The sequence below is a fragment of the Bos taurus genome, chromosome 13 (genome assembly GCF_002263795.3).
Source record: "Bos taurus isolate L1 Dominette 01449 registration number 42190680 breed Hereford chromosome 13, ARS-UCD2.0, whole genome shotgun sequence".
Lineage (NCBI taxonomy): Eukaryota > Metazoa > Chordata > Mammalia > Artiodactyla > Bovidae > Bos > Bos taurus.
In genome coordinates, this window is record NC_037340.1 from 59,845,025 (window position 1) to 59,863,809 (window position 18,785).

The 18,785-nt window shown below is 46.8% G+C and overlaps 1 protein-coding gene across 4 annotated transcripts in view; it reads right to left on the reverse strand.

The window, feature by feature from the left end:
• SNPH (syntaphilin) overlaps positions 1–14,839 on the reverse strand; it is a 45,084-nt gene extending 30,245 nt beyond the window's left edge. For 2 of the 4 annotated variants that reach the window (XM_015474255.3, XM_025001172.2), the window contains exons 1-2: positions 14,711–14,838; positions 14,364–14,473 (exon numbers count right to left, since the gene is read on the reverse strand). The gene's annotated coding sequence lies outside the window, so the exon portion shown is untranslated. Of the gene's footprint in view, positions 1–9,671; positions 9,751–14,363; positions 14,474–14,710 lie in introns of all 4 variants that reach the window. The other 2 variants (XM_059893003.1, XM_010811622.4) reach the window with 2 other exon arrangements.
• Positions 14,840–18,785: the final 3,946 nt, after the last annotated feature.

An 18,785-nucleotide genomic window follows, 5' to 3' on the forward strand; every position in this document is an offset into this window, starting at 1 on the left:
AATAGTCCATGTCATGGCTCCATCATGGTTATCCTTAACATCCCCTTTTGTTAAACATTTAGACTTTTTCACTCTCAAAAAGGATGCCACAGTAGGCATCTTCGTGCATAAATGTTTTTCTGTATTTAGAATTATTTCCTCAGGATGAATCCCCAGGAGAGATTTATAGGGTTAAAGAGTATGAATATGCTGCAAACTGCTTTGCTAAAGAGTTGAGTTGCCAGTTGATTCTCCCCCCAAAACATATGCACAGCAGCTGTATTTCCCCTCGATAAAACCACAGGCACTTAGTTCTGTCTCCTAAAAGGCAAGGAGTTCCAGTTCAAACACAAGAATTACCCAAGATGGTCTTTCTGCATCTCTTTGGCTAGTGACAAGTGTCCTCATCCCCACATGGCAAAGAGGGAAACTGAGGCCTCCTGGAGAGCCTGAGCTCAAAAGTGGCCTACCTCCATGCCCCCTCAAGCTTTCTCTCTCTCCTACTCACAGCCCTTCTTATCTGTGTGGCAGCTCTGGCAAGGCCATTTTGGTCAATGTTTACCAAGTGTCTATGTGCACTGGGTTCTCCCCAGTGGTCCCAGTAATCAGAGTGTGTGTCAGGGAGGGGCTGGGAAGAGGATGGAAAGTCTCTGCAGAACTCAGGAGCAGGTTTCTGCGGGTGGATGCAGAGCTGTCTGTGGGGATCATTCCAGGTTGAGCACAGGGGGCGGGAGTCAACATTCCAGAGGCCTCCGGGAGGAGGGCAGAGACAAGGGGCTGGGCACACCGGTCAGACAGTGTAGGGCCCAGAGGGAGCAGAGGGGAGATTGGGTGCTGTGGGAGCACCTTTTGAGGCTACAGTAAAAAGTTATGAGCAGAGGAAGGACAACCTCAGGTTTAGAGCATGGAAGGCAACCCTGTACCAGTTCTGCTGAGAGTGGGCTGGAAGAAATGAGCAGAGGCACCGGGAGATGGAAGACGGGAGAAAAGGAGAGGAGGTGAGAGAAGCAAAGATGGCTTTGAGAGAAATTTATGGGGACAACAGGGCTTGGAAGAGATGGGCAAACCAAAGAGAGGGAAGAACCGTGATGATGCCCAGGCCTCTGGATAGGTGGGGGTGATGGGCACTCATCACTGCCCATCCGATGTTCCTCTCCCCTCTTCCCTTAATAACAGAACCCTATTTTTGTTTGGGGGAGCTATCCACCCAGTTAAAACATACAAGTGTCCAGAGTGGTGGTGGCAGTTCTGGCCTGTGCACTGTGAGCAGTAACATCCTGGCTAGAGTCAGGCTAGCTGTTGTTTAGCCTGTGAGGGCCAAAAGAGAAGTGGGCATCACGCCTTCAGTGGCTCAGAGTCTCCCAGGTGCCAGGAACAGGACTGTGTTCAGAATCAAGGCCTAGCGGACACCAGCTGAAGGAAGTGGGGCAGCCAACCAGGTGATCAGGGCCTAAGAACCCCACATAGTCAATGCAGGCACCGGGAATGGGCCCTGAGGGAGTGTCACCATCCATCTGTCCTGGGACACAGCCCAGCACAGGAGAGAGAGCATGGAACTGGGAACCTGGACACTCAGCTCTGCCACTGACTCACAGACCTGAGGGTGCCCCTTCTTGAGCTGGTACCTCAGTGTCCCCATCTATAAATGGAGGAAACACCCCAACCTCATGGAACTGTGTGACCACCTGGCCTCTGCCTTCCTTGTCGTCGGCCTCACCTCCCATCACACCTTCCCAAGCATCTTCACTCTCACTGATTCATCCTGTGGATTCACCATGCTCTGACATGTGCAGTGCCCTCCACCTAGAGCACCCTTCCAAGCTTCTTCCACCTGCTTATCTTCCAGGATGAATTCAAGTACAGATGTCTGTGTGTGGCTCCACAGAAGACAGTGTTCACAGCTCAGCCATGGTGGCCGAACTGTAACCTCTGACTTTTGGAGCACTTGTTACACCAATAAGACATGGGCTGTTAACACACATCAGCTATGGATCACTATCTTCCATCTTTTGAGGGTTTCTAAGCCTACACACACACACACAGCATGTATCTGCTGGAGAGCTTCAAAAGGGCACTGGCAGAAGAGATAATGATGTCCTGATTCAGGCTTCACATGCCCAGAGCAAAGCAGAGAAATTTGCCCTGCACTGTTCTAGCCCATGCAACTCAAACCTGGCCTTCCTTAATGAATTCATGGCGCCTCCTCCTCTGTCTCCTGAAAGCCTTTTGTGGCAACAGGTGGTGCTGACACACTCCTTGTCCTTGGAGTTGGGATGGTCAGGGAGATAGCTCTGCACCAGCCTCTCATCCACAGGAAGGCACAGTTGTGCCCATAGAACAGACAAGGTGAGGGAGGTGCAAAGAGGTGACCTGCCTCTCTGGGGTCACAGGAATCAAGACATCAAGACCTCCAGCCTGGGCCCTCTTCCTCTAGAGATCAGAGGTCTGTGTGGGCTCTAACACCACACCCCATGGTCTCAGGGACTCAGGCCCCCTGTTTGCAAAATGAAGTTGTTGAGGTTAGGTTAGGAAGTACTTCTAGGTCTGTCCTGTGATTCCACATGCTAGTAGAGAAGGATTGAATTCAGAAGCTAGAGTCTCCCAGGAAGCTAGTTTCTCTCTCTTACACACACACGTACACACACGCATTAAGTCTTAAACTCCCAGAGGGCCCTCTGGGGCAAGACAGAGGTTAGGAGAAAATGGTTGCAAAATATATATTTGATGAGGAACTTGTATCAAGAATGCATAAAGAACTCTTACAACTCAATAATAGTAAGACAGCCAAACGGTTAAATATTTAAAAGTTGGAAAAGTTTTTGAACAAATAATTCACCAAAGATATAGAGATGGCAAATAAGCACACAAAAAGATGATCAACATCATCAGTCATTAGGAGAATGCAAATTAAAGCCATAAGGAGACACCGCTATACAACCTATTGGATGATTAATGATAAAAAGACTGATCATACTCAGTGCTTTGAGGATGTGAAGAAACCAGAACTCTCATACATGCTGCTGGGAATGTAAAATGGCACAACCACTTTGGAAACACTTGGACAGTTTTAACTTAAATATGCATTTACTAAAGGACCTAGCCATTCCACTTCCCTCCTAGGTATTTACCCCAGAGAATAAGAAGGTATATCCACACAAAGACTTATACACAAATGTTCACAGTAGCTTTATTTGTAATAGCAAGAAACTAGAAAAAAACCAAAATGTCCATCAACAAACAAAGGGAAAAGCAAATCGTGGTTTACCCTTACACACAGTGGAGTACTACTCAGAAGTAAAAAGGAATACACTATTGATAAACACAACAACGTGAATCTCTAAATAATCAGGCCAGGTGCAAGAAGCCAGACCCTCTGCCCCAATCAAAAAAAGTATACGCTACATGGTTCCATTGATATAAAAATTCTAGAAAATGCAAAGTAATTTAAAGTGACAGAAAGCGGATCAGTGGTTGCCTGGGGAGGGGAATGGAGAGGGAGGTATGAGAGGAAGGAATTACTATAAAGGTGCAAGAGGAAACTTTGGGGGTTGATGGATGTGTTAATTATCTTAATGGTGGTGATAGTTTCATGGGTCACATCCCATGTTAAAAGTCACACTTCTAAGTAGGTGCAGCTTGATGTATACATCAAGAGCTGGAAGGAGGGGAAGAGGCCAGAGAAAGAGAAGACGGCAGGGCAGCAGCAAGCAGGAGGGGTCTTTCTTGGAAGCCTGGCACATGCACAGACATGGACACAGATGCACGGACGTCCATGCACTGAGTAGGAAACCACCACGTGGCCTCTAGGAAGTTCTAAGAGTCTCTAAACTCAAGAGATTCCATCTGCAAAAAACATCAAGGCTATTTGCCATTCGCTCATTACTTGTCCAGAGCACTTCCTGTATGCCTGGCTTGCACTGGGCACTGGGGATTCAGAGGCAAATCAAGCACAGGCCTTGCTCTGGGCAGTTCACGCTATCGACCATGGTGTAGCCTTCCCAAAAGTCAGCCTACACATTTAGCCTCATACCCTAAACATCCCAGCCGGGTTCCCTTCATAGGGTGTGTGAGAACTCTTCTTCTTAGACCTGATTTTGTTTCTAGCCTCGTCATTTCTTGGGAGAAAGCCTTCAATTAGCTCATAACTCCAGCAGATTTTTGTCTTTTATCTGTGCTAAGCAGACATTCAAGCCAAACCCCAACTGTTTCTCATAATTGACTAAGGAGATCTGAGTCAACGTCTTCACAGAATCACAGAACTTAAGGACAAGAAAGAATGTGAAGATTTCAAAGCCCAACTTCCAATGATGCTGATCGAAGCACCATTTCTCTGAATAACAGTCCTGTTCTGCAGTCACCTAGACTGTTTGAATACCTCCAGTGAGAAGGGAGCTCACTACCAACCAAAGATGTATCAGATCTTTGGAAAACTAGAGAAGTTATAAAGTTCTTTCCTTCTAACTGGGTGTAAGGTACTAGCATTTATTAAGCACCTACTGTGTGCTAAACCCCGTGCTGTGGGCTTTACACACATGGGATTTCTAATCTAGTTTAATTCTCTACCCAGCTTTGCTCCCATGAGGCTGGAATTATGACTATGAAGCCCATTTTTACTACTGAGGAAACAAAAGGGTCAGAGAAATCAAGTGACTTTCCCACAGTCACAAAGTAAGTCCACGATCAAGACCAAGGTGGCAGTCCAACTTGTCCAGCTCCAAAGTCCGTGCTCTCAGCTGACCACTCAGAGAGCAGGGTGAGGGATCTGATGTTGTCCAGACTTGGATCCTGGGCTCCTTCACTGGAAGGCTAGCCTCTGAGATTCCTCACAACAGCCATCTCCTGCTAGTCCTAACAACTCTGAGGCCCATCCTCTCCTAGGCATGGAGCCTACCCGCCCCCTGTTTTTAGAAGGCAGCCACAAGCCAGGGAGTTGGCTCAAGTAGTCCTACAGCTCTAGGCCGGGCCCTGGGTACTGGGGGCTGCTCTCTGTAGTGCAGGAAATGGGAGGGCGTGGAGGGTCAGGAGCTCTCCATCCTCTGAGCTCACAGAGCTAGGCTTGGTGACTAGGAGCCTGGGCTCCGGGAAGGAGCTGACGAATAGGGACTCCTGAAAGATAGCACATGAACTGGGCCTTGAGACAGATGGGAACATGGGGAGATAGCAGTGGTGATGGGAAGAAAATTTCAGGGTGAATTTAAGTAAAGGAGGTAGAAAGGAGGGGCCTGTGGAGGGAATACTGCTGACTGGGATAGAATTTGACCAAGGGCCCCTTACGGACATTTCTGAAGCAGCAAAATACCCTTCGTTAGCTCTTAGGCTGGCTCATTCCAATCAGCCCCAGGGCTGGTAATCTTGCTCCGAAGAGCCCAGCTAAGGGCTGAGGAGGGAGGAATGGATACCCACAGGCCCAAAGGAGCAGAAACAGGGAGAGAAAAGAGAATGAAAAAGCAAAGGGAGAAAAAGGAATGGGGAGAAGTGGGCTCAGGAATTGGTTATTTGGTAGCTCAGCCACATACAAAAGACAAGTCGCTTCAATTCCCTGTGACTCGACTTCCTCTTTTATAATAATACTTTCCTTGAAGAGCGGTAGGAGGATAGGCCATGTCACACATCCCTGTGCCTCTTATCATTCGCAGGGACAAGGGTTGGGACCCAGAGGGGAGAGAAGCAATTGAGGCCATAGAAAGGAGGCGCATTTGCGGGGCCATCTGCCATGTGCCATGCCCTTTTGGCAGATCATCCTCTCCTCTCAGGCATGAATGATCGATCCCTCTTTGGTAGATGAGAACATGGCCCAGGGGTGGGGGCTGGGAGGGGAGGGTGGGGAGTAAGACAATTTGTCTGCGGTCTCAGGCTGACAAGCAGCAGAACTGGAGATGAGCCAGGCCTGACTCTGAAGCCAGAGCTCACCCTGAGCAGCAAGTAGCCCCTAGGAGGCCCAGGTCGGCTTCAGCTCTGTGCCCCAAATGAGAGGAAGGTGACCTTGGTCAGCGCCCTAGGCTTCGCCTCACTGCAGAGGCCACATTTGGCATACATGTCTCCCAGGAGAGCTCCATGTCCGAAGTCTGCCACCTCCGAAAGGGAGGATGGAAGGAGGTGAGTGGTACAATGAAGAGAGGAGCAGTGGCTTGGAGGGAAGAGGGGGACGTGGTGCCAAACTAGCCTCCTAATGAGGCTTTGGGAAAGACCCAGGATTCCCTGTGCCATTTCTACCATTTAAAAAAGCTCTGGAGAACAGGGGACTGCCCTTCGCTGAGAGGTACTAACCCTACAGCCCAGCTAGACTGGTGGGCTCACCACCCTAGGACTTGCTCAGCTTACCCAGTCCTACTCCTCTCCCTTTCCCCAACCCTTCAGATCCTGCTCTAGTTCCTCCCACTAGGAAGCGTTCCCAGATAGCCCCAGCCTACGGTTACCCTTTATCTTGGGGACGCCAGTAGCACTCACTGCTTGCATCACCTGTGACCAGTCCTATGCTAGAATTCCCGACCCTCTAGATTACAAGACTATTGAGCATCGCCATTCCACATCCCATCACATTGCAAGAATTCCTTCTAGAACATCAAGACCTATGGGAGCAGCCTAGAGATGAGAAACTAGCTCTCAAAATATACTGCTTCATTGCTAGATGGTTTTTCAGTTTAGCATGTTTTTCCTTTGAACTGAGCCTAAATTGTCCTCCCTGGCTGGCACCTGTAAGTGCTGATCTGGGGACTGCCCTTCAGGGTATGTGGAAGCCCAAGATCTCTCACGTGACTGAAATTTGAGTTTCCGCATACAACTATCTTCATACCTGATGACCATATTCCATCCCAGCAGTGTGGGAAGCCATGTCCAACATGCCTGGGTTGGGGTTCCAACCCCACCACTTTCTGGTTACACGAGTATGGCCAGTTCCTTCTTTCCACTGGTCTCAGCTTCCTCAATTATAAAAATGCCCCACCTCACCAGGTGGCACTGCCTCACCTGTTGAATAGTAGCTTTATTGCTTTATTCATTAACTACTTTTTTTGAAGCAATATGGCTTAGAAGAAAGAACATAGCTCTGATGCCAAACAGACCAGCTTGTTACACAGTAGCTCTGAACAAACTACTTCCCCTCTCTGAGCCCCAGTGTCCTCATCTATAAAATGAGGATAACATAAGCTAAGTGGGACTGAGTTGTTTTGCGTCTTGTTTTTCTAACAAGTGTCTTGGCCTTTCTTCTGGATCTGCCCAGTTTGCAAGGTTACTGTAAAGCAGCTACCCTTTTACTGAGCACCAGCATGTGGCAGGCACAGTAAGTGTTCAAATGAAGACTCCATTCAATCCCCATACCCACTCTCTAAAGCAGGTACTACAACCTAGCATCTAACACTCGGAAGGCACGCAATCCAATGGCAGCTGTTACTAATATTTCTATGAGCCAGGCTCCATGTATCATCCATATATCTTTATCAGCCTCAAAATCTCCCTGAGTGGGAGGGACTGAACATCAGTACCTGCTTATAGACTGGACACTGTACACACTGGCTGAATGAACGAATGGAAACATTTCTTTGCATTCCCCCACGGTGGCCCGGGTAAAGCCTGACCACGGTAGATGCTTGATGAATATTTGATTAAGTGGAGCCACAAAAATGTAAACTGTCCTCAGTGGTTTTAGTCTGAATCCCAGAATGCCTTGAAAGCACGTCAGTGGGGTTCCTCCAGCTAATCAGGAGGTCCTCTCTGAGAACACTCTAGGCTTCCTTCATAATCAGATCCCAGCTTTTCCTTGGGGGTGGCTATGTGGCAGAGCTGTCAAAAAGAGATCACTTACTGTCCAGACCTCATCATAACCCAGGCAGAGGTGGTAGAACCAGCGTGGCTTCCAGAGAACAAGAAATGCCCCTCCTGCTGAGGAGATACCAGCACCTCTCCTCACACCTGCTTCTCAAGGGTAGCTTTTGTGCCGGCTTCACTGGCCATCAGTCAAATTCCCCCTTCTGAGGCTGCTGATCAAGCTTCCAAAGACCCTGTGGAAGGGAGGCTGGCAGGTTCCAGGGGCTCAGAGGGGTTTGGAAGCCTCAGTCTCTAGAGACTCCTTCCTGACAGTGCTGCCAGAAGCGAAGGGGCACAAACTGGGCCTTTGAAGCAGGCGGCCAGAAGCAGAAGATCCAAGTGGCCAAAGCAATGTGTTCCCCTGTCTTGAAGAGAGGGAGGGCATCCCTGGTCCAGGTCTGCACTCTCAGCTTCATTTCCTTTCTCTGTCCTCATCCTCAGCCAACAGCTATGAGCACTACATGTCTGGCATCTAACACTGTACATCAGGAAGCACAGACTGATGGCCTGATACAGACACACTTTAATGGGCGTATTTTAAAAGGCTGCCTAGTTGGTCACATTAAAAAAAAATCAAAAGATGTCACAAACATTCAGATTTCTGTCTTATTTTTTATTATTGTAATTATTTATTTTTTGGCCATGCAGCTTGTGGAATCTTAGTTCCCCGACCAGGGGCCGAATCCATGCCCCCTGCTGTGGAAGCATGGAGTCCTAACCATTGTACAGCCAGGGAAATACCTGGGTTTCTTTCTTATAAATGAGAAGATCCGACAACATGTGACCCACATTCTTGCGTGGCAGGAGTGGCAGGCAGGCTAGCAGCTGCCTCTTTCAAGTAAATACTCTCCAATTTGCTATCATCTTCCAAAGCCCAAAATGGACAAGAGAGTTTGAGGTTCCTTCCTTTACATGTTTTACTATAGCATATGGACCTCCTCTAGTGACCTTAGGAGGTAGATAGACAGTGTCATGTCCCCATTTTACAGATGAGGAAGCAGAGGCTCTAGAGAAAAAATTGGCCAGGATTTGAGCCCAAGCAGCCTGACTTCAGAGCCAAACTCAAGGACAGTGAGTGTGTGCAAAGTCACTTAAGTTGTGTCCGACTCTGTGTGACCCTATGGATTGTAGCCTGCCATGCTCCTCTGTTCATGGGATTCTCCAGGCAAGAACACTAGAGTGGATCCTCCTCCTCCAGGGGATCTTTCCAACACAGGGATTGGACCTGTGTCTCTTCTCTCTCCTGCCTTGGCAGGCGGGTGCTTTACTACTAGCACCACCTGGGAAGCTCCCTGGTCTGCTGCAAAATATGGACAATGCAATGAGACTTTTAAAAGTATTTATTTTTATTTATTTGGCTGTACTGGGTCTTAGTTGTGGCATGTGAGAGCCTGTTCCCTGACCAGGGATTAAACCCAGGCCCCTTGCATTGGCAGTTTGGAGTCTTAATCACTGGACCACCAGGGAAATCCCTGTAGTGAGTTTTTAAATAAAGCAAAATGCATCTGATTTGAAGGAATCATTTTTTTCCCTGATTTAATATAGCCTTCTTACTTTGGGGATAAAGGTATTAAAATGTCCTTTTTCTCTCTATATGACTATAACAGTAAACAGAACGAGTGTAATTTGTCCTTATTCGGCAGAGTAAAAAGTTGGCCAACCTAGGATGGATTCTCAAATGTACTGATCTTTGAAATCTGAGGACCATTGCTCTGCTATACAGCCTTCCTGTCCAGAATGAAAGCATGTTTCTGCTACTCCTCATGGTTCAAACCGCACCCCCCCCCACCTTGATCCGCATCTCATCCTATCTCTGAAGAGGTAGCTTTTGAACTGAGCCTTTCCCAAACCCTCTCCCTCCAGCAAACCCACAGAGCATGTGTTCATACCTCTAGTTATATTTATCTCATTCTTCCTCAGGTTACAGTTATCTGTATCATATCCACTCTTGTATCCCTTAAAGTGGTTCTAGAACAGAAGAAAGTGTTGCGGAATTGTTAACCAGTCAGTGCTTGAAGAGATCACCACCTCTGCCTATCATTTTGCAGGTGTGGAAAAGCAAAGAGCCTTGCCTCAGGCCACCCAGGGAGTCCTGGCAGAGCTGAGGTCAGTCTCCTGGCCCCTCGGCGCTTGCTCTTTCCACTGTACCAAGCTGCTTCCCAGGTGTTCTCTTTCGGTTGGTTCAGCACCTCAGTACAGAGGTGCTAGCATATGACAAACACTTCATAAATACCTGTTCATCAGGCAGTACAAAGCAGCTTGGGAACACAGGCCTCCTCTCTCTAAGGGCCCTTAGCTTCACATCATCTGCATCAAACCTCTACTCGGTGTGAGCTGCCCATCAAATGAAGAAACGGCCCCTTAGGTCCCTAGTGACCTAGATGTAGAAAGACACCCTTATGGCTCAGAAATGCAGTCCCCATAAGGCCAGAGTTCTGATCCCAGCCTTGCTGAGTAATCTTGGCTAAATGCCTTCACCTCTCCAGGTGTCGGGTGGTCTGGACAGGTGGGATAATGACATGAGGAAGAAGTCCCCAAGCCCACTGGATGGTTATAGGCACTAGACAGGCTTTCCAAGAGGAGCCTCAGAGTCCTGCTTCTAGAGGCCTCTGATGACAGGGAGGATTCCAGGCCCCCTGAGACAAATGGATGGCTCCTTTGGAACTGAGCCACAGAGTGAGTTGGGATGGTCCCTCAGATTGTGGCCACTTTTTGGGTTGCTGCAGTCAAGAGTCAAAAACTCCTTGGAAACATCCTAATCTGGGTAGAACATTTATTATTATTACTATTATACACAAATTTAATGCAGAAAATGGCATCATTTCTCTAAAGTCTTCCTGAGAGGAGGAAGAGGCCATCCCTTTCTCCCTGTCCCATTACATCCACATCAGTGTTGTCACAGCTCCTAGATAGTCCAACCATACCCACAGGCTTAGATAGTTGTCTTCCTCTATTAGCCGTGAGCTTCTTGAAATTAGGGATCGCCTCTTACTCTTTTCTGTATCCTATGTGCTTGGTCTGCTGCTGCTGCTGCTGCTAAGTCACTTCAGTCGTGTCCAACTCTGTGTGATCCCATAGACAGCAGCCCACCAGGCTCCCCTGTCTCTGGGATTCTCCAGGCAAGAACACTAGAGTGGGTTGCCATTTCCTTCTCCAAGGCATGAACAGGGCCTGATAAATAAATAATAAACAAAGGCTGATCCATGTTTAGCCGGACAAGGAAACTCCACTCTTGTTCTGGGACAAGGCAGCATTTAGGCCCTTTAGAGTCATAGAGGCGTCCAGTGCATTTAGGACATGCAGAGAGAAACTGGCTAACCTGAAGTCACGCTGTCAGTGAGAAGGCTCAGACTAAAAGCAGTTCTTTCAACTCTCAGCTAAACTGTTTCTGGATCTACCACAACTTAGCTGTGTAACTCTGGGCAAGATCCTTTGTCTCACTGCCCTGGCTTCCTCACTTATAAAATGGGTAAGATTAAAGTCTAAGCCCACATAGTAGGATTATTTGAAGAGTAAGTGAACCTGTGTAAAACAGAGCACAGGACCTAGGAGGAGCTCAAAACGTGTGCCTGTCATGACTGTCATTCACTCCCAGCCGTTCTCCTGGGTAAAGGGGCACCGGCCAATCATCAGCAAAGCCGAGCTCACGCAGCAAGGAAGACTTTTACAGCACTAACTCACACACTCGTCAACCCAGCAAGTTCCCTCGCAACAGTCCCTTTGGAGAAATGCCTGATCTTTTGTCAAGAATCCTTCACAGCTTCCCCTTCTCCAAAGCCCTAGGCACAGTTACAAGTGTACACACACCTCACAGCGACTAGAAGCGGAGGTAGCGAAACCTTTGCAAAAGCTCACCCTTTCGACTCGGATAGACCAGGTGTCGGATAACAGTTCTGCCACTTGGAGCTCTGTAGCCTTAGGAAGGTCACTCTCTCTAAGCCTCAGACTCCTCTACTTTCACATCAGTATAATCTGTTACAAGGATTACCTGAAATAGGTAATGGTCTGCTATTCCATAAATAATACTCAGAGTAATAATAGTTGTCTTACTTTTATTCAACAAAATCCACTTGACAAAATGTCAGAAGCAGAAGGAAGCTTCAGGATCATGTCTTCTCACTTTATACCTGGGGAACTAGAGGTCCTGAGAGGAGCTATGATTGGCCCAAGGTCACTCAGTGCGGTGGTAGTAGAACAAGACCTGGGACCTGGGTCTCCTGATTTTTTGCTACATGTCCATTTTGACTTGTTTGATTCTCCTTATCTGCTCCTTCCCCGAAATACAAGAAGAGGCTGGAATCATTCTCTTCCCAATTTTCTTCTCTTTATGCTCATCTTTCACCAGCCAGAACCACCATCATCACTCCCAAAGGCACATCTAGTTCCTTCAAGCCTGACTCAGGGAGAAGGTGAAACAACTGTTGGCCACTGGCAATAGCAATAGTAAGAGCAATAATAATGACAGCCAACAATTGGCACAGTACTATACTTAACAATGCTTTTCCCTACACTGTCAACACACTCCCGCAGTTTCTCTCTAACCTAGTTGGCTTAGGGACATAATTTCCTCAAACTTATTTGATCCAACACTTACTGAGGACCTGCTTTATGCCTAGCCATGGGCTAGAGGTTGAAGACAGAGAGAGAAAAAAGTCCAGGCCTCTGCCGGGAGGAGCTCACAAACTAATGGGGATGTAGTGGAGCTGGGGAAATAATTTCTTATGGCCCAAATGGTGCAGCAGCAAAATACCCTGCACTACCCTTATGGGGAGCCTTCTTTATCATGCTGTCAAGAGGCAGAATGTATCTGTGGAATAAACCGCAACGAGAAAGGGTGAATGTAAGGCTGAACAGGACAGCAGGAGGGATGATAAAGAATAGGAAATACAGACACCAAAGTCTTGGCCTCCTTATCTCATGGAGATTCTAGTGAGAGACTCCTGGAGTGCAAGGAAGCAGGAGTGGGATCCAGGTGAAAACAGGAAGGCTTGGTCCCTGCCTCCCTGTCAGCACATAAGATTTTGATGCTTCTGTTCCCTAAGGGACTCTGCTCTTTGATGCCAACATTTTCCAAACCCAGTGCTGGGCTACATGTGCCTCCTTGGGACCACCATTTGCTGGAATGATATCAGTATCCTTGCACCGGAAATGTTTGTACCTCCTGGTTGCTTCCTAGGCCCCTCAGCCTGGCAGCCCAGCCCACTCCAGCACACATTATCCCCTGGCAGGGAACCATCTATAAGGATGTGGAAGAGACTGGTGGGGAGGTGAGAAAGCACAGGACTAAGAGGAGCCACTCCTCCCCTCTTCCTCCAGTCTACCTCCCAAGTCCCACATCCCTGAGAACCTACTATGTGCCAGGCATGGGCAGTATTTTCAGTGCTTTCATATAGGTCTCATTCAGTCTTCACATCAACCCTCTGACAAATTCTTCCCAGATTTACAGATGAGGAAACTGAAGCTTGGGGGAGGGAAGTAGCTTGACAAAGGTCATTCCAGTGATGGCATGGAGATGCCAATACAGGACTGTCTGACGCCTCCAGTTCTACAAGGCCCACACAGTCAATGCTTCCCTTGAGAAGTCCTGAGTTTAAAGAGATCAACTGAGGAAACCCCAATTATTTCATAGACCCAAGTTTAAATTCTAGATTGCTTTTAATAGAGATGTCCCCCTGACATGTAAGAGCTGCTTGAATGGCATATTAAAATCGAACAGACCATCTAATCCAACTCCTGCATTTAACAGACAAGCAGACAGACACCCACGCCTAAAGGATTTTAAGATGGCTACTTGGGGCCTCTGAGCAGGCTAAGGGACATCAAGACCCCAATCTCTGGCACCTTCCCTCCCCCACCCTGCCTGCAGAGATCACCTTCTTTGGGGGAACAACTCCAGCCCATCCCACCTCCAGATGGACAGAGAAGGCAGAGGAAACAGGCCTCTCCTCAGACTGCAGGGGTGAGGGAGGGAATGTGGGACTCCCCTGGCTAGTTGGTGTTCCAACAGCCCAGCTGCCAGCTGAGGAGCAGAAGGAGAAATTATCACATCTCAAGGAAGCTCCAGGGAGACTGAGGCTCAGAGCTCCTACTCTACGGGGTCAGGGGCCTTTTTTTTCCAGATCTACCGCAGGGCCTTGATTCTTCTCAGGGGGGAATAAGGGAAGGAAGCAGTCATTGACACTTGACCTTGGGCTGGGTTTGAGGTTCCATCCTCCCCCCACCCTCAGGTACCCTTGCTCCTTCCTCCTCCAAGAAGGAAAGAGGCTTAAATGTTTGCCAAATGCTGGAACAGGAAGACAAATAGAAACGGGGTGGTCCCTAAAATCCCCTAAAATCGCCCACTTCGGGCATCTTCTCTGCTGCTACCAGCATCCTCTAACTGGTGAATTTCAAGGTGGTGGCGGTGGTGGGGCGCTTAGAAGGGTGTAGGGAAATGAAGGGAGGGTAAGAATGAGTCACTGTTAACCCCTCCGCGGCTGGTGTCCTCTGAGGGATTCTACCGCAGCGAGCGGCCCCCGCCCGCAGCCCGCAGCGGTGCAGCACACGCGGCCCCTCTCCCGGCTCCGCCGAGGCCTCCTCACCTGAGTCCACTCGCCCTCCGCAGCCCCGCCAGCGGCTCTCACCGCTCCGGCCCGGCTTGGCGCAGTGCCTCTGCAGTCGCTGCTGCAGCTGCCTGGCCCAGATCAGCAACCTGCGGCGGTGGGGAAAACAGACAGACAGGGGCGGGTGAGCGTGGGCGGGGACCCGGGGCGGTCGAGTCCCCCAGCCGCTGACAGCTGGGCCGCGGCAGCCCGAAAAGCCGGGAGGGCTGGCTGACCGCTGGGCGCTCCGGCTGCTCCCCCGAGCCTCCCCTTCCCCCACCCGCACTTGGCATTTGGGCCGCGGCGGCACCGCTGGGGCGGTGGTCCCCGGAGGTCCCTGTCATCACCTGCGGAGGCTTCCATGGCTTCGGCTGCCCTGCCCAGGCCGCCGAACTGCTCTCCGGAGCCCCTGCTGGAGGCGGCTAGCTGGGTGCTCGCCGGGGCTGGGGCTGCCGGGAGGGAGGGAGGGACAGGGAGGGTGAGGTGGATGCAGGGGACCAGCCAGTCGGCGGCTCGCCGGCAGCTGCGTAAGCGCCCCGTCTTCACTTTCCTTCTTAAAGAGATAGTTAGCATCTTGCTCCAAGAGATTTTGGGAGCGGCGATGCCAGCATCGCCGAATAGGGGTGGCCTCTCCCACTTCCACACCCGCCTGTACTTAGAACCGGTGGTGGCACCTGGCCAGAGCATGTTGGCTCACTGACAGGTCGTGTGACCCTGGACGAGTCCTGTCACCTCTCTGGGCCTCAGTTTTCTCATCTGTGACATGGGATGTTGATACTAAACTCACTTCTTGTCACATGGTGGTCTTAAATAGTCATTTGATCCTAATTCCTTGAAGAATATTTTCACTCAAGTACCTCTGAGTATCTAATGCAAACAGTACTCAGACTACTTAGGAAAATGATAGTAAGAATCTTAAATATCTGAAAACAAAAAATGTTTTTCTTTGAGGTATTAAGATGGTGAATCATCAGAAAGATGGAAAGGTAAAAACAATCAATACCTAAAATAAGTGTTCATTATACACCCTTCCCCTCTGTGTCTGTCTTCCATCCACTGTCAGAGGGAAGAAGAGAAAAAACAAGTAGGAAAAGTCTAGAAAACTGGACTCTCTGCCTAGCCCTTCCACTTCTAGTCCTGTAACTTTAGATAAAGTAACTCACTCTCTGGGCCTGGATTCTTATCTTCTCTATGTGTGGGAATCTGGGTGCAATGGGAAGGTGCTCCCTCCTTCAGAACCAGCCCTAACTATCTGATCAGTAACTCCTTTACTCAAACCATCCCTCAGTTCTTCCAATTGTTGTTTAGTTGCTAAATCATGACCAATTCTTTTGCAATCCCATGGACTATAGCCCGCCAGGATCCTCTGTCCATGGGATTTTCTAGGCAAGAATACTGGTGCAGGTTGCCATTTCCTTCTTCAGGGCATCTTCCTGACTCAGGGATCAGACCTGTCTCCTGCACTGGCAGGTGGATTCTTTACCACTGAGCCACCAGGGAAGCCAGGCCTTTCTTGACCACCCTAAATAAAATAGTGACTCCCTCTTCCTTCACTTCCTCTGCCCTAGTTTTGCTGTATTTCACCACGATATTAAATTTTTACTATTTGTAGTCTTTCATTATTACCCCCACTAGAATGTACACTCCATGAAGGTAGGGACTTTATCTCTTTCCATATTCCCATTGCTTAGATGATGCCTGACACATATCACATGCTCAATAAATATTGACTAGGTAAATGAGAGAGTAAGCATGCATTGTGCCAAGCCCTAGTTTCTATAGAACATGAGGTCAGATGTTATCCTAGTCTCTAAGATTCCTAAAGTCCTTAAGTCTCTGTCTACTCTTGGCAAGGCTTAACTTGGTACCCTAAGTTCACCCTAAGCTGACTTTTCCAGAGAAGTATTTGTAAAATGAATTCTCTGACCTCATATCATGACTCTGCAATACTGGCCTGGTAAGAAATAGTTAATATTTACAATATACAATTATAATATTTGCAATATACTATATATAATAAGAAATAATTGTTTTAAGTGAACTGTTACTTTTCAGAGTTAAATCTTTTTTTGTAGCTCTGATTTGTGGTAAATCCATGATTCTGTAACAGTACATATAATTTCGCAAAAAATGCCTATAAATTTTTTGGCATTGGCTATTTTTTCCCCTCATCATTTAAAATGAATTTTTCTGTCAGATGGCCGTATTATATTATGCTTTGTGGAAAAATACAGCAGAGCAATTGTAGTAAGAATAGGAAATTGTAGTTGAAAAAGCCATGTGAATTAAGGCCTGCTGTCTAAAAAACAAAAACCTGATGCTAAATTAGCAAGTTAATTGATGAAACATTTTATCTGCTCTAAAGCCCACCTAAATAATATAAGTGACTTACTTACACTTAATGCAAAACCAAAGGAAGCCATGTAATTACTGTTCGTTTATCAGGAGATAATTTCTGAAATCCTCATTTAAAAATATTTTTTGTCTGTCCTCATGTTTTTTTCCTTGATACTTAGAAGACTACATTTCCCAGAAATATCCACAAGGAACTTCACCCCCCAAAAGAGAGAGGATCTCTATCCACATTACTGTCCTCTGGGATGGTGTTAGCTAGCAAAGACTCCTCAGTAACATAAAGCATGTGATTGAGAAGAAGATAGCCAATGTTTAGTTACAATAGAAATTGTAAGCAATGAGGATTTTAAACACAAAATGAATTATTCAAAAGAAACTAGTAGTTTTGCTTTTGTTTTGTACAAATTGAGAAATACTAAATTTGTTTATTTTCAAAAGCATTTCTGGTTCCAGTTTTGGGTAAGCACATTCCTCCCACTGACTGCCACAATAAACCTGAAGAAAATGCATGTAGCAGCTACTCGAGGATTCTGAAAATACTAGCAGGCAAAATGGGGTAGAAGGATAGAATTTGACACACCACTGACTAGTGAGTTTACCAATTTTGCTTCCTCTGGTATCCCCCAGCCTGGTCTCAAGACAGCCCCAAATCTGGAACTGGGGAATCATCACAGAGAAGATGCCTAGTTCTGGCTTGAGGGTTAGGAAAAGAGACCCCTAATGCTCAAGGTGAGTGAGGGGAATAATTTTACTTTTATTTATAATCTTTTCTTCATTATCTCATGACCCAGTCCTAGGGAATCCTGCAGTGGTGGCTGTGACATCTGGGACCCACAGGTCTCTAAAACTCTGAGGGAGGAAAAACTTCTCCAGTCAGAGTAGCTGTGGGCCTGAGAGTGTGAACCTCTGCTGGTATTTGTGTTTTGTCTCTTTCTGTTCCTCCCACCATTTGGGTCCAGATGCAGGTGCAATTGTGGGAAGAAGGCAGGAAAACAGAGTGGAATAAATAAAGCTACAATCTCCAGCCTTCTGGTGAACCCCAAAGAGGATGAACTAAATCATTACAAGGATAATAATAAAAAATAATAATTCTGGTTACTACTGAAAACTAAGAATAAAGAAAAATCTTGCAAGCAATCAGAGAAAAATGGTGTGTTATTTACACAGGAATAATGCTTTGAATAACTGTGAATTTCTCAACTGAAACCATGAAGAGCAGGAGAAAAATGGAACAATAATTTTATATTGCTGAGAGAAAAGAGCAGTCAACCAGGATTCTACACACAGCAAAAATATCCATCAGGAATAAAAGTAAAATAAAGACATTCTAAGATAAAGGTAAGATAAGAAAATTTATTTTCAAAAAAAAAAAAAGAAAATTTATTTTCAGCAGATCTGCTCTAAAAGAACTGTGAAAGAAAATTCTTCAAACAGAAGGGAAATTATATTAGAAGGAAAGTTAGAACATCAGGAAGAAAAGGACAATAAGAATGATAAATATTTGGGTAAATTTAGTAGACTATTCTCCTCTTGAATTCTTTAAAATATGTTTGACAGTTGAAAGCAAAAATCATCATAACACTGTCTAGTGGGTTTTCAATGTAGATAGATGTAATATATAAAACAATTATGATTACAATATAAAGTAGGAAGTCTAAAGGAACTTAAATGATACAAAGTTTCTATACTTCACTCAAGGTGGTGAAATATTGATTCTAAGTATGGAGAATCTCAGGGACGGAGGAGCCTGGTGGGCTGCCGTCTATGGGGTCGCACAGAGTCGGACATGACTGAAGCGACTTAGCAGCAGCAGCAGCAGCAGCAGCAGCAGTGTGAAAATTTAAGAATTTAATTTTGAATCCTTAGAGTTACCATTTAAAAATATCTATAATAAAAGATACAGTAAAAAAAAAAACAGATAAATTATAACGGAATTGAAACAAAGTTCAGATATCCCAAAAGAAGGCAAGAAAGGAGGAAACAGAAGTGAGAAATAGAAGAAACAAATAGTAAACAAATAATAAGATGGTAGATCTAAATCCAAACATGTCAATATTTACATTAAAT